Genomic DNA, 3,395 nt, shown 5'->3' with positions numbered 1-3,395 from the left:
GGACTTTAATGGGAAGATTGAGATTTAATTTAAGAGTTTTTAACTGGGCTTCGTGTTACATGTGAAGATAAGATACCGTCTCCACCCTGATGATAAACAATAATTAGTCTATGCTTCTAGCTTGAGATTGCTGGAGTGAATGTCAAAACAAGATATAAGCCCTCCCGACGTTTTTTTTTTTTGTTTTTTTTTTGGGGGGGGGGTTATAGTTTGAAACCTTACTCTCCTGCTTGTGTTTGGAGCCCTTTAAAAAATCTCTAATTGAACAGGTGTATATTTGTGCAATGGGGGACATTTCTCGTTCATGCACAGTAGAATTGTAAATGGGCTGATTCATCATGTCACGCTCATAACTGTGCCTGATCTGCAACAGGGAACTGCAGCCTTTTCTTTCCTAATCCTTACTATTGTCATTTTCCTCTACTTCTTTTGTATGTTTGTCACTCTTGTGACATGCTATTTCCGGGGTGCCTTGATGATCGAAGCAGATGTTGTGCTTTTGAAGCTAGAGAGGTGAGCAGAGTAAGTGTGATTCCCTGTAAGGACTTCTCTGTTGACAACCACCACTTGGCGCTCATATGACCTTATGCAGTTGCGAGCGCCGTAAAACCCTCTACTATTAAAAAAAAAGATATTGCACCTGGTCTAATTTCAAAAAAAGAAAGAAAAATACAGTCTATATTAGTTGTGTACATTAAGGTATTTATAGGCATTTATTTTTGTTACTTTGTGCCTGTTTCATCGATCACATACCGTCCAATCAAAGTCCATAATCCATTTGTACTGATAACTGTCTTCCTAATACTTTGTTTAATATTTCGATTTTGGCTACTTTTTCCGTTAGTTTTGGTATGCTAACAGACATCTACTGTATTACTGTATACTTGCCCAAGTGTGTTCACCAGATTCACCATTGCTGAGGTACGTATTTGTGATAATATGTAGAAGAAAAAAAAAGAAAAAAAACTTTTGTTAATTTTTCTTATCGATTCAGATAGCCGCGGGCGTATTCAAATATTACAGTCTATTTTAAGCACGAGCAGAGAGCGTATTCAAATATAAGTAATCTGTTCTACATACAATTAGAGAGCATTAAAACGACCTTTATGGTTGAAAGTTGACTCATCCATAGTTTGCCTCGAGACAGTGAGCTTTTTAAAAAATATTCTTATTGGGTATTCAGGGGATATGAAAGAAGGATATGGCTATATGAACAAGGTCCTGACTGACGTGTATTTTCTATAAAAGTCATTGACAGCGGCAAATCTTTCCCATAAAGATCTTATTGGCGCCCCTGGTGATCGGGATAATTTCAAAATTGTTCTGCTCCCACTATATGGGAGAATGGTAGTATCCATGTAATAATAATAATAATGATGATGATGATAATTTTTTTAAATAGATAAAAAAAATATCAACATATCTATGTAATAATAATAAGGAAGAAGAAGATTGATGATAATGATTATGATAATAATTATAATAACAATAAATAGCTTCTGAATACCGCAAATTCTCGCTTAGCAGCAAGCTCTGTACGTTTTACAATCTATATCATGACCCCAGCAGACCTGATTCGTATTCTGAAACAATCTGGACTTCCTGTGAAGCTTAGAGTGCGAACTCCCAATTTGACAGGCGCTAAAACTCTAACGTGCTTTGTCTGTCTGTCTGTCTGTTTGTCTGTCTGTCTGTCTGTCTGTCTGTCTGTCTGTCTGTCTGTCTGTCTGTCTGTCTTCTCCCCTGTTCGAAATGACCGATATTGTGTCGATGTGCTTGCTTCTCGTTTTACTCTGATATCCTTCCCAACAATCCGAGTTTGCGCACTTGAAATTGAAGTCTCCGCGAACGGTGCAAGGGAGGGGTGATTTAGCCTCACATTCACGCCATTGATTTCCCTCCCACATAGATCTAGTGTTGACAAATGAAAGGAAATTTACAAAATAGTATTTGTGTTCGGCGTTCTTTCCTCTCTCGAAATATTGATTTTGTGGGTGGTTGGCGGGTGCTCTGGTGTGGTTTGCTTCTTCTTTCCTATCAAACATCTATCGTCCTTATATCCCCTTATTCTTTTTTATGTTTGTTATTCTCTTGTAACACCTCTATTCTTCTGGTGCTCATATGACCTTATGCAGTTACGAGCGCCGTAAAACCTCTACTAAAACAACAAAGTAATCGAAAGTTGTTCTTTCGGTGCTTGCGTGACAACCGACAGGCAAGCGGTTTCGCGTCGTCTACAACCAGACCGCGTGTCGCGGAACGAACTCCCTCCGCCTCCAGTCTCGTCTCCTCCAATCCACCGCGTTGCCTGCCGCCGCGTCGCCGCGTCGCGCGTCGCGGTTTGGGTTTCGTTTATTTCCCTCCTCCTTCCTTCCTTCGGAAACATTTCTGTTCGTTCAGGTCTCTAACCTCATTCTTATCTCAGCTACAGCTGCTGGCGCGGCGGCTACCACTATAGTATAAACGTGAAACGCACACCCCACTCCCTCACTTGGAGTTTAGATCTACTGGACTGCTCATATTATTTGGAAGAAGTGTGAAAGTAGTGAAGGCTAGAAACGTTTTTCGATTGTCTTTGCGGATGTTGCAGTTGTAAAGTGGTCGACGAAGTGGACGCGCGCACAGACGGGGCTGGATATCGTGGCATGTTGTGTAAGTGAAAAAGACTCGTCGATATACTAATACTAATAGTAAATAGTAGCTTGTTGTTATTGATTGACTTCTCGTCCATATTATCCTTGTTTTCGACCTTTTATTTTGTTGGGTATTTCTTGATCTTAAAAAAAATCTGTTTTTTTCTCTCTCGTTGCTGCTGTTGTTTTTCTTGACTCTTTTGTATAGATCTAGATAGATCTACATGAAGATCTAGACTCGGTTGTTGTTGTTTTTTAACTTAGTTTTATGCACCCGTCTCATGTACACGTTTTATATACTTTTTTTTCTAGATTAGAAGTATATTGCATGCCGAACACGAATATGGCCTTCATTTTTGCCGCAAATAAATAGTTATTGAGTTATTGATGTTTGAAAAAAGTAATATTTGACTTGTTTTTTACAACAATCAAAAGGGGTTTCATGGGAGCATGCCTGCATTTCACAATCAATGATTTGATGTTTTGCTATTAGGATTGCCCCATTGGTATATTTACTTGAAAACAGTTGTTTGCAGGGGTTTTAGTGGCCATACGTGTATTCTACAGCAAAAATTATGTCAGTTTAGCTCTCAAATCAATGCATATGTGTGTGAGTGCATTTAAAGTAAAAATTTACCCAAAGGTGGTGTTGTGGTGTGTGTTTGTAAGTGCCTACGTGCGTGCGTGTGTGTGTCTGTGTGTGTGTGAGACAGACAGACAGACAGACAGACAGACAGACAGACAGACAGACAGACAGACAGA

The 3,395-nt window shown here is 39.4% G+C and overlaps 1 protein-coding gene across 1 annotated transcript in view; it reads left to right on the top strand.

Moving 5' to 3' along the window:
- Positions 1 to 2,383: 2,383 nt before the first annotated feature.
- Positions 2,384 to 3,395, top strand: part of LOC101853051 (putative lipoyltransferase 2, mitochondrial) — a gene marked incomplete in the record, with an annotated part of 42,638 nt that continues 41,626 nt past the window's right edge. Inside the window, 1 exon segment of the mRNA XM_005090872.3 lies at positions 2,384 to 2,652.

The sequence above is a fragment of the Aplysia californica genome, unplaced genomic scaffold, assembly GCF_000002075.1.
Source record: "Aplysia californica isolate F4 #8 unplaced genomic scaffold, AplCal3.0 scaffold00022, whole genome shotgun sequence".
Taxonomy (NCBI): Eukaryota; Metazoa; Mollusca; class Gastropoda; order Aplysiida; family Aplysiidae; genus Aplysia; species Aplysia californica.
This window is presented reverse-complemented; position numbering and strand designations above follow the sequence as displayed.